General features: G+C 33.4%; 1 pseudogene; it reads left to right on the top strand.

The window, feature by feature from the left end:
* Positions 1-5,390: 5,390 nt before the first annotated feature.
* LOC111877705 (uncharacterized) lies at positions 5,391-6,307 on the top strand (annotated as a pseudogene).
* The last annotated feature ends 5,748 nt before the right edge of the window (positions 6,308-12,055 follow it).

Raw genomic sequence — 12,055 nt, 5'->3', positions numbered from 1 at the left:
ATTTGAAACTGACTGTTTGTTGCTCCCGAACTCCCCAACTACAAATCCCATAAACACTAAATCAGATACTGGTAACTGTTCTTAGGGAAAAATGACCAATTTACCCCTGGTCAAAGTCAACCTCCTGGTCAAAGTCAACTTTCAGTTAACCGGACTCGCCAAGTTGGGCTGCTAACTCGCCGAGTCCCTAACACCTTTTCTAATCCTCTACTCGCTTCAACTCGTCGAGTTTTGCAAAACTCGATGAGTTCTTCTTCCGTACTAACATTGAATCTAACTTCATACGACTCGTCGCGTTGTATGAACAACTCGTCGAGTTCTCCTTCATCATACGAATACGTCCAGACTGTGACTCGTCGAGTTGTATGAACAACTCGTCGAGTCTGTTCTTGAGGCAAGAAGATTGCCTTGGACTCGCTGATTTGGGCCGCCAACTCGCCGAGTCTCCTGTATGCCATTACTATACAGTCGATTCTAGTCGATTTCAGTGCATCCAATTCATAGATCTGGGCTTCTAGGGTTGGTTTTGCATGTAAAGTTTCCAACTTTACGTGCATGCACATGAGAATGGGGCTAAAACACCAAAATCATCCAACTCTAAGCACTTAGGGTTTGGAACAACTCTATATTTGCATAAAGGTAGATATATTGAGTTTCTAGAGCTCAATAACATTCAGATCTATGGCCTCCATCCAAAGGAGAGCTCAAATCTCGAGTTTGAATCATATAAAGCTCCAAAAGAGACATAAACAAGCATAAAAGAGGGTTTAATGGAAGAATAAGCAAGGTAATAAATTTATTACCAAAATATGAAGTAGATGGAAGCTAGCTCTTGGATCTGCTTTCTCTTCTATTGATCTTCTTTCCTTCTTTTTCTTATACAATTCCCAAGCTATCACAAAACACTTAAGCTCAACAATGGGGACTAGGGTTTTGCAGATAAATGCTCTAAAGGTGCTGGAGGCTGGGGTGGGAGGCTATAATGACGCTTAAATAGGGTAAAAACCCTGGGATTCAGGGTTTCATCCAGACTAACAGACTCGCCGAGTTTGGGATACGGACTCTTCGAGTCGCCTACTAAAGACGCGTGCAAAACCCATCTCTTATCGACGATTCAGGCTACTGAATCGTCGAGTTTCTCTTAAGGAAGGAAAATACTATATTTAAATTACATACCAGAAATGGGGCATTACACAAGAGTTGGATTCAAGCACCACAAACTCAAAGTACAGGGACAATCATCACCATCAGCTCCTTCATGCAAAATGTTAGATATTATTATGAGAGTAAATTACGTTTTTCGTCCCTAAGTTAAGCTGATTTTTGCAATGCAAGTTTGGTTCCAAAAAAGGTTTTGGTCCTCATTTATGGTTCTTGAAGACACTATTTTTTTTACATTTTCATTGTGAGCTGAAACCAAAGTCTATACATATAAGGTTGGCATGGTGGTGAATGAAGCCACATGTTTGCTTTGTAACGATCAAGATCAGCAGGAGTTAAGGTCTGAATGTTGCCCTATATTCATCCCCCAAATGAAAAAAGGTAACTATTTGATCCATTTTTATAAACATTGTTATGAATTGATATATTTGTATCGATTCATCAAAAAATTGAACTTGAAAGAAGAGCAAGCAACAAAAATTGTGATGCAATCATTATAAGGAATTACCATAGGCTCGTTATAGCTCGTGAACTGTATTATCAAAATCAATAACATACCTAAAATGGCCGATGCCCAAAATTATGCTCGTAAACATCATTAGCCAAGTCGTTTATGTTGAAAGCTTCAACCATTTTTTCTTTCACTCCGGCCTTAATCGCAAAATACCTCTGGTCAATTCCACCATCCGTCAAATGTTATCAAAAAGAAATTTGAATAAAAACATTCGAAATTTGTAACAAACTTGAAAGTAAGAAAGAAGAGAGATCTCGACCGGAGTGGAAAGAATCCAACGACGATCAATAACTATGGCCCGGTTTTAGTAAGACATGACTAGTACACCGTCGATCCACCACCGAAGGATTTAGGTCAACATGGACTGTTGACCTTGACCAAGAATGACTTCTAGACTTCTGGGGCATTTTGGGAAATTGGAAATTTATGGATATGGTTCTATGGTGGATATAGGTGGTGGAGTTTTTAACGGTGATCCGAGAGTTGAGCTTATCTCTTCAGCGCGTCAGTTGCAAGGTGAGTTATCCTCACTATACTCAAGGGTCTATGGCACAAAGGCCAGCCCTTTTCGGATCGTTATCCTATTATTATATGTTGTTATGATCTGTTATATCCGTATCCTGGTGGAGAGGATGTTATTATGATGTTATGATCTATTAGATCGGGATCCTAGTAAACAGGATATTATATGTTGCTATGATCCGTTAGATCAGTATCCTGGTAGATAGGAGGTTGTTATGTTGTTATGATATGTTAGATCGGTTTGTCCGTCTATAGCATGTTATATGTGCACATGTTTGTTTGGCGGTTGAGGCTTATCTGCTTTGTGTGAAAGCCAATAGACCTAGGCATTACAACCTGTTGGTTGTGGCCATGAGTATTCCATCTCGAGGATGATTGGACACATAGTATGTGGGCATTCTAACCTCTTGGTTGTGGGCTTGGGGTATTCCATCCCGAGGATGATTGGACCCATAGTATGTTGGCATTCCAACCGGTTGGTTGAGGGCCTGGGGTATTCCAACCCGACGGTTAGCTGGACCCATAATATGCTGGTTCTTATTGTATGTGTATTGTTGTATGTATGGGTATTTTGGGGGTAATTCACTAAGCTTTTGGCTTATTGTTTCAGGTTCAACGGATGGCTGCGGGAAGGAAAATGTGTGACCGTACACTTCCTCGATTAATGATTATGATTTCTGGGAACTCTGATACATAAACTATTTTGAAAACAAATTGTAATAATTGAAGGGTTTCAAATGATTTATAAAGTTTTAAATTGGCTCGAATTTTATGGGTGTTATAGATTCGGTGAAGAAGACGACGTGAAAGAGGATAGTAAGAGAAAAAAGGAGAAAAGTTTTCTGATATCACTAAAATGCACCCCCCCCCCGCCCCCCCCCCCCCCCCCGGATTCATTTCAATCATACCCCTGTGTTTTATTTTTTCCAATTTTATTTTTTCCAAGTATTAACAAAAATGCCACAAACCATCTTAACCTTCTATTATTTTGATCTAACGACCCTTGTTTAGTTCTCTAGTTATCAGAAAACTATAGGTTCTCAAATGATCTTTCCTCTCTCTCTCTCTCTCTCTCTCTATATATATATATATATATATATATATATATATATATATATATATATATATATATATATATATATATATATATATCTTGTGGATCCTGTGAGAACTCAAAAATTGTGAGTACAACAACAACCATTATTCACCACCCATTTCGTCAATGACACAAACATCAAACTCAATACTAAGATGTGACGCGTTAGCATGCAACGCAAGTCCATAGTACTTAATATGAACTCGGGGATTTAATCACATGCAACCAACTTTTATGGAATGTGATTTAAGTGGGGTTTTTTTTTCGTTTTTTTATATTTGAAAAAAAAAATAGCAAATTTAAAAAAAATTAATTAATTTACATATATATATATATATATATATATATATATATATATATATATATATATATATATTCTCGGTTTTAAGGTTTATAGTTTTATTTTATTTTTTATTTTTTACTTTATTTTTCATTTTTTCTATTTTTTTTAAAATATTTTTTTTTTGTTTTGTGTTTTTTTTAATGTATGTACTATATATTTGATGTTATTAGTGTTTTTTTTATTGTTTTTTTAATTGCTGATGTTTTTTTTTGTTTTTAATCTAAATATCGGTTTGTGTTTTAATGTTTAAGAATTATAAAGTTTTAAATAATAAAAATATAAGGCATCATTATACTTTGGGTTCATACTTTTTTTTGAATCTTATTATTTTTGGATCATAAAATTTTAAATCAAATTATTTTGAATTATAGTATTTTAGATTATATCATTTTGGAATCATATGATTTTTGATTAATAAATTCTTTAAATAAATTATTTTTTTGTTTAAAAAACAAGTTTTAGAACATTATATATTTCAGATCATTTAATTTAGAATCATAAAATATATAATTAAGGATCTTAAGATATTTTAATCAAAATATTTTTAGATCATAACAATATATGGATCGATTATAAATATGTTGAATCATATCTTTTTTTTTGAAGCATAAATGTTTTGAGTCATCTCGTTTTAGATTATATTATGTTCAATATTTAAAAAGAAAAAACTTATAATCATTTAAAATAAAGTTTGATATCTAAAAGACTTTATTTATAAAAATTTATTTTCAAATATTTGATAATATATGATATATGATATAGTTTTAACTGATTTTCATTTTTTAGAACGAAAATTTTCACGTCTTATTTTTTTATAAAAATTAAAATCATTTAAAAAAATGTTTGTATCCTTAACAATATATATTTTAAAGATTTTCTTTCACAAACTCACAAAAATAATAATATGAAGAATAATAGTATTTGTTTTTTCAATTTGAATATAAAACATTTCGTTATATTTTATAAGAACAAAATTTAATAAAATTAAAAAATAAACACCTCAAAAAATTATTTAAAAAAATGTTTCTAGAAAGTCACTATTATAATTATTAGAAATATTCTTTAAATTTTCATTATTATTGGATAAACTATTTTGTAGGTTTTTTTTATAAAAATTAAACAAAATTTTTTTTTTCAAATTTATTTTAAATAATTAAATTTTAAGAACTTTGAACTTTTTAGGTAGTTTTTTTTCAAAAAAAAAAAAACATTATGGCGAGAAAACAAGGTGGGTGGAAAAAAAGACTCGGCCAATAAATGGGGGACAAGTGGCCGAGAGAGAGAGAGAGAGAGAGAGAGAGAGAGAGAGAGAGAGAGAGAGAGAGAGAGAGAGAGAGAGAGAGAGAGAGAGAGAGAGAGAGAGAGAGAGAGAGAGAGAGGATGAGTAGTTGTGTTCGACGTGCTTTTGCTTTGATTTTGTTTCTTTCTTTTGCTTATTGACAAAATTGCAAGAATGGTCCTGTGGTATATCCAAAATTGCTACTTTGGGCCAAACAGGTTTGGACTAACACTAATTGTCCAAAAGTTTTCATTTTGCTGCGTTTTTGTTCCAAATCATTTTAAAAAATCTAAAAATGATGGATTTGCCATTTTCCATTTGTTTTTTGTTTTTTGTTTTTTTATTTAATTAGTTTTTCACTAAAAAATAAATAAAATCTCTCTCTCTCTCTCTCTCTCTCTCTCTCTCTTTCTCTCTCTCCGTACGTCTTCTTCCTAAAAAGAACACACCCTTTTAATCTCCTCCCCTTCTTCATTTCATCATAAACTCCAAAACCCCACTCACTTCTCACCCTTTATACACACAAAGAGAGCATCCTTTTGCGATTTCAAGCAACCCCCATATAAATTCATATTTCCACAAGCTTGATTTCATCAGGGTTTTGAATCTCTCGAGCTTGGCACGACTCTCTTCTCTCTCAACTACATTCACATCAAGAATCGTCAATCGCTATATTTGCTTCAAGCCCATTTATTGTTCTTCATTTGTTTCCATTTCCCACTTAAACCCTAACCTCCCTTATTTCTCCGACAACACACCTTCAACGGAACCTTATCCGACCTACAACACTGCCAGAATTGGGCGAAAACCCTAGCATCATCTGTCGGTTCATCTTTCACAGATTTAGATAACGGCCCAGACTCCGAAATTTTACACAGAGAACTCAATTCTGATTGAATATGCTCTAGAAAACCTAAAAACATTACTATCTGTTAACGACTCCAAAAACAACACTGTTTCACAATTAAGAGCTTATTTAGGTGATCTTTACTCTTTATGGAAGCAAAGAATTGAAAAGTGAAAATTGTTTCAGTATATTACAAGATGTGACCGTTAGAGGATTTGGTACTAAGTGTCGAAGAAGGAGTTCTGATTCCAAGGCCTGAAACCGAGTTGATAATCGATATGGTGGAAGATGTGATCAAGCAGAGTCCAGAATTGAACGAAGGTTTGTAGGTGGATTTAGGTACCGGTTCTAATGCAATAGTTATTCGAATCAGGAGGATGTCATGGATTAGGATTGAGAGAGAAGGTGGGTTTGTGTGTTTAAGAGAGAGATATTTTATTTTATTTTATTATTTTTTTAGTTAGAAAATAATTAAATAACAAAAAGATAAAGCAAAAAAGAAGCGGAAAAGGACAAATCCGTCATTTTTAGATTTTTTAAATTGATTTAGACCAAAACCACAACAAAATAAAAGCTTTTGGACTATTGGTGCTATTCCAAACTAGTTTGGCCCAAAGTAGCAATTTTGGACATACCACAGGAACCATTCTTGCAATTTTGTCTTGCTTATTTAACCTCCAAATAATTAATCTTTCCTCGAAAATACCAAAATCTCGCACACAATTACAAGAACATATCATCTTGTTAGATTTTGATGATAGATAAAATAAAATCTTGTGTGTCTGCACAAAGCAGTGGTGATAAATAGTTTTCTAACGAGAAAATAATTTTTAGATTTTGTTATTAGCTATTGTGTAATAAGAAAAATTGTAATTTTTAATTAAAATATGCATGTTTAGAACTTGTATTTATATTGTATGTTTACACATTTGATGTGAATTAATTATTATCGGTATCTAGTATAAGAAATGTAAATTAACTTATGTTGATGAATTTAATATTTTAAAATTGTTATTTTACTCCAAATTAATTTATTAATAACCTTCCTTAATTCAAGTCTTTAAAATTTTGGCAAGTATTAATGATTTGTTATGCATAATTGATTTGTACAAAAAAAACTTTGTATCTTGTACCTCATAAAATTCAAGATATAATTAATATGCTTTATATATAGTATAAGATATATACTAGATTGGGTGAGGACTCTTTTTCGGTGAGGACTAATCGTGGCCCTCCATTTAAAATTTTGAATGGCTATGATTTTTTTTTATTTAATTGTATTTTTAATAAAAATGGCGGTGGCATTTTAGAAATTATATCAAACTTTTTTCCATTTTCCTTCGAGGGGTAATTGTTTTGAGGGCTCAATCGTCATTTGCAAATAGAAAACTCTCGTTACGGTGTTATTTCATTTCCTCCCATTTTCTTTATTCTTCTTCGTTCTTTCACTCTATCAAGTTCTCAGTATCAAACATGGATCGTATAATCCTATCGTTCGAAGTCGTAATACTCTTTCAATCATTGTGTTTAATCTTCACAGTTCTCTGATTGATCTTATGGAAGTAGGTATTTTTTTTTTGTTTTTTTAGTTTTTAGGTTATTAAGTTCATGTTTGATTTCTTTATGTATAATCAAAGTTTTAGTTTTTGCTATATTGTTGTTTACATTTATCGATTATTTGTCATTGATTCAGTTTTTTCGGTTTTTTAATTATTACAAAACCCTAGTCTTTTTCCTTGTTGCTATATTTTATGTATATGTATTTCTCTATTTGATTTGGTTAGATTTTCTGTTAATCGATTTCTTTTAAGTTCGATTTTTTGATTGTCGTTGTTGAAATTGTTAGATTATCAGATATTATCAGCTTTTGATTTTGTTGTTTTGCTAATTGAACTATTTATACTTTATTTTATGTATTCGTCTTTCTCTGTTGCTTTGTTTCTTTTTTTTTTATTAATGGAAGTATTTGAAGTTCAATTTATTGTTTATCGTTTCTGAAAATTGTTAGATTACATGATATTGTCACTTTTTATATAGTTTTTTTTGTTTATTTGAACATAATTTTATCAAAAATTGCAAGTCTATCTGTTTGTTTTTAATATCAATTAGGGTTTGAATATGGGTCGTGTACACCCAGCGTACCAATTTGCCCTCAGCGATTATTCCTGCCTCGTACGCCTTGTACGCCCAGCGTACTTGGCTCAACCCAAAATCTTTATTACTTCTAACAGTCAGAACTTCTACATACCTAATTCGATTTTGGTGTTCTTTATATGATCGAAAAGGTAATGAGAAGCCCTACAATCTCATCCAATCTCCTTCAACTTAAAATCACCCGAACTTAAATCCTTAATTCTAGAAAGATCTAAAACATTACTTTTACCATTAAACCCTTTAGACTCCAAAATACAAATCGAAAGTTTGGCTCACACAACCTACATAATCCACTACCAAATGGGCTTAGAACCCAAACCGTTTGAAGTCCGCCACCATCTTAATAGTCTGGCAAAGGTCCTGAAACTCGCTTGCCAACTACTAGATCTTAATCATAGGTGCAAACTTAACCCAAAACCTCGTCACGAAATCCTCCCAAGTCATCGACTCAACCCAATCGCCTGCCAAGGCGTCTCCAACCTCCTCCCATAAATCTCGAGCTTTATTTTCTAAAAGACAGGATGAAACTTTGAACTTTGCCCCCTCAGGGCAACAACTAGTACGGAAGGCATTCGTGACATTAGCTAACCAACACCTGCTCGCAATTAGGTCCTTCTTCTCGAAGAACCCTAGATCCCCACATTCCCGGAACTCTTGGAAAGTAAAAGAGCAGGTTGCCACTATTGCCAATATCTCAGAATGAAAAGCGCCCAAGGGTTCATCTAAAATCTACATAATACCCTCCTTGAACGTATCGAAGGTCATAAGAGTTTGCTTAAAAATACCACGGGTAATCGCTAATGAAATGAAATCCCGCATCTGCTCATCCATAACCCGACCCTAGAGCCTGAACCCAAACCATCACCGAAACCAAAACCACTACTAGAACCTCCTCGAGTGACCACCATACTGAAAACAAACCACTCAAACCATCAAAATATATATACTCAAAGAATCCTACATTCTACAAGCTTCCTGGTATCATCATGACTTTCCTTGACTCGATTACGAATTTTCTACTTCTAGTAGTACAGGCCCATAATACCTTCCATATTTATCTGTATTTTCCTCAAGGATCACCCCAAATCCCCCAAGTTACTTCCCTATCAATCGAAACGGCCTCTAGCAAAGCAAAGCTCTCAGCACCGAATCACCTCCTAGGTTTTCCAAAGGCTACCACCAAACCACTCTTTGCCATCAGTTGTAGAAGGAACTACCTCTAACACCCTCTAACTAGCTTATGAACACAATTACATATCACCGACACTAGGTAATTCTTTGAATGAAAGGTCTCACCCTACAATGGTTAGACTCAGACACGAGCTGCACAAAAGGGTTAAACCTAACCTTCTAAAATTATCTAATATCAGTGATACGTAAGTTATCATATTCGCTTAATTGTTAGCTAATGTTAATTGGAACTCTTAAAAGCACAAAGCAAGCAACATTTGAGCATTGAGTAATCTGAATCAAAGCATAACCTAAACAGACCATCCTATCACTGACTGAACTAGTACTTGAATGCAAGTCTACGAGCTCATACAATAGGCATATAAAGGCATCTCTCCTAGCATTCTATCATGCAAAATCATTAGTAGATCCTTAGCCCTAGTCTAGCATGCGATTCACAGATTCACAATTCAAATCATATTACAAATTTCTTTATTAGAAATTTGTATTCACCACACCTCTTTCTTTTATTAGAAATTTATTTATAAAGCAATTCTTCTTATGAAAAATCTACCAAATTCTCAGTTTGAGTTCAAGCACACCCAAGAGTGTGGTTGAATCCCTCAAACCAAGATACTAACTTATAACGTCCCAAAACTCAAAACCATTTTTTTTGGTTTTATATTAAATAAACCATCAACCAAAAATTTTTGCCAAACCGTAAAATATTTAGACAATATCGACAAACATCCCAAAAGTACATCAGAGTCAAATAAGCAGAAAATCCTGGTGTGCGTAATGCTATCATCCTGAGCTCTTCCCCTTTGAACTGGAAGTACCATCGAACATAAATTGATAACGTGAAGCATAAAGCTTAGTCAGTTCCCCAAGATACCGCAAACCATACATATATGTCAGCCGAAGGCTATACCAGGTCTATTTAACCCATGGGTCTATTTCACCCCGAGTCTTTTTTAATTCATAAGTCAACCCAAGGTTGTATAGGGTCTATTTCACCACCGACTCTATTTCAAATTATATGTCAGCACAAAGGCTGTAGCGGGTCTATTTCACCCCAATTCTATTTAACCCTACATACATATAGCAAAAAGGCACATGTGCATACAACGCATATGTCACACCCCAAAACCGAAACAGCAGAAACGTTCGGGGGTGGAGGACGTCATGTTTAGTATCACAAGACATGTATAATAGTAAGCAAGTAATGAACAACCATTTCATTAGGAAGAAAGTTTTTACAATTTGTGTGTTCACAAAACATAGAATACATAGGCAAATAACAAAACAATACTTGACACTATACTGCTCCATCTTCTGATTTCCTAGAGCGAGTACTTGTCTACTAGTTTCCTGAGAATACAAGTTATTTGAAAGAGTTTATCAGCAATTAAGCTGGTGAGTTCATAAGATTTTTGTGATGTAAGTAAGTTGTAGAAAGTTGTTGAAAAATGTAGTTGCAATGTAGTGAGTAATAAGTTCTGTTTTAGAAAAGTTCGTCTGTTCCTCTAGAAAATCCTATATTTCCTACTTTGATGAAAGATACGTAAAAATAATTATACAATCCTTTCTATGAGTACTAAATGGATACAAGTTATATAAAACTCATAGTAAACAACCAATCGATTGTGAACATCTGCCCTTAGCCCACAACCAAACAGGACTAGGAAGTAAGGCGGATAGCATGCATCCCATTGTTTGTTAGATCATTGTCGTATATATCCCTGACGTATTCACTTGTTACTCATGGAGTTAATTGTAATAGTACCTTTATATTTAATGAAAAGATTCTTTTAAGAAAACCATTATTTCTTATAATAAAATGGTGACCACAGTGATTACTTCTATAATCACTTAGTTTATACTGGCTATATATGATCTAATATCGAATAGATAGTTAATTGGGTGAATCTGCCCTAAGCCCACATCCAAACAAGGGACAGGAAGTAAGACGGAAAGCACACATCCAACTACCTGTTGGGTATTAATGATATATAACCCTGATGTATAAACTAAGGTATTATAGAGTCAATCACCTAAAGTCCTTTAAGTTTATACTGGTTTAATAAAATGGATTAAACCGTTTACTAGTAAGTTTCTAGTTTTGTATACCAAAAGTTCTGATTTGAAAAGTATGCTTTTGTACTAGAAATCTGTTCATTGAATTAATGTCCTATGACTTGACCCATACGGCATCCCTTTTCATAGTTCTTAAAATTATATAGACACACAAGTGTGCTATCTAAGGCAAGGTGTATGATTTTGATAAAGTTTTATCAAAGCAATCTAGTATCAGAAATCTGAACTTTGGTAAGAAAGTCAATAAAGTATTGATTTCTAGAAGTCCAGCTGATTTCTTAGTACATGTCAAAGCTAGTGGGAGCATAAGTGTTATGCTAATAATTATCATGTCAGTGGGAGCACAATAATTATGATAAAGGTTGCAAGTTAGGAATGTTAATTATAGAAAACAAAAGGTTTCAATTGGAGAAAAGTTGTTTTGGTATAATTAAGGGAGATGAAATTATACTTCATCTCATATCTAAAAGCTTAGATTGAGGTTTTATTCTTATTTAGTCAAGGATATATATATATGAATTTCATGTTGGAATGGATCAACATAAGGAAATTCTATATATGGGTCCATTATTTGCGTTCTAAAATTCGATTATGTTTACGACATCCCTTTTCATAATCTAAATTATGAGAACTTGGCAAATTGAAATGGAAATATTATAGCAAAAGACTGGTTTAGTCTTTATGTGAGACATCATTAATCGTCTCCCATATGCTTCGGATATAGGATCGATTGCATGTGCTATATTCATCCTTTTTAAAATTTTCCAAATGCCTGGGGCATTAATAAGGGAAAAGGTCTAGAATTGGATATGACTAAAAGGATTAAACAATTTTCAAGGAAAATCTAAGGTTTACCAAAGATTGGTTGCTCA

The sequence above is a fragment of the Lactuca sativa genome, chromosome 3, assembly GCF_002870075.4.
Source record: "Lactuca sativa cultivar Salinas chromosome 3, Lsat_Salinas_v11, whole genome shotgun sequence".
Classification (NCBI taxonomy): domain Eukaryota; kingdom Viridiplantae; phylum Streptophyta; class Magnoliopsida; order Asterales; family Asteraceae; genus Lactuca; species Lactuca sativa.
The sequence above is the reverse complement of the archived record's forward strand: the minus strand, read 5'-3'. Positions and strand labels throughout refer to the sequence as shown.